The sequence below is a fragment of the Trypanosoma cruzi genome, assembly GCF_000209065.1.
Source record: "Trypanosoma cruzi strain CL Brener chromosome Unknown tcruzi_1047053501435, whole genome shotgun sequence".
NCBI classification, from domain to species: Eukaryota; Euglenozoa; class Kinetoplastea; order Trypanosomatida; family Trypanosomatidae; genus Trypanosoma; species Trypanosoma cruzi.
The window spans coordinates 1-662 of NW_891804.1; the positions used below are offsets into that span (position 1 = coordinate 1).

At 52.0% G+C, this 662-nt stretch overlaps 1 non-coding gene across 1 annotated transcript, besides 1 other annotated feature; it reads right to left on the reverse strand.

Annotated features, from left to right (window-relative positions):
• Nucleotides 1-6: 6 nt before the first annotated feature.
• On the reverse strand, nucleotides 7-118 carry Tc00.1047053501435.10. The gene has a single exon (XR_008255180.1). It is a non-coding gene; the product is annotated as a spliced leader RNA (transcript).
• Nucleotides 119-594: 476 nt separating this feature from the next.
• Nucleotides 595-616: a microsatellite.
• Nucleotides 617-662: the final 46 nt, after the last annotated feature.

Sequence of the window (662 nt, forward strand, 5' to 3'; positions counted from 1 at the left end):
AAAAAAGGGGTCCGTAGACCCCGGTCAAAAGAAATTGACCAAACATAACCGCCAGAGGCGGGTTGGAAGCTTCGCGTACCAATATAGTACAGAAACTGTATCAATAATAGCGTTAGTTGAAAGGAGTTGTGTTCCACAACGGTTTTCAATTTTGATGAGGGGTCCTTCGCGGCACTTGGGACCGTGTACAAAAACCCCCCCCCCCCCTCCCAGGCCACACTGGGGAGGGGTCAGGGTCCGGGACGTCGGCCCCGGGATAGCGCCGTGGACGGCGTCAGGGGGCGGAAAAGACGCACATGGCGAGTGTGGAACAGCAAATGCAGCCGAGTGTGCGAGCAAAGCAAAAACACCGGAAAACACAGGAAGAAGCGCGGCATACGCGGAAAAAAGGCGAATAAAAGGAACGAGACGGAGAAAACACAAAACAAAACAAAGATGCAGGCAATAGCAGCCATGAAGCGAAAATGAGGGGGCCCGAAGGAGGTGGCGGACACGCAACGTGGGGGGGGGGGGGCAGCCCCACGAGGGGGTACGGGGCTATATATATATGGGTATATATATATAGGGGTATATGGATATGGCGGACAAACCCACAAAAAAAAAAAAAAAAAAAAAAGGGGTCCGTAAACCCCGGTCAAAAAAAATTGACCAAACATAACCGC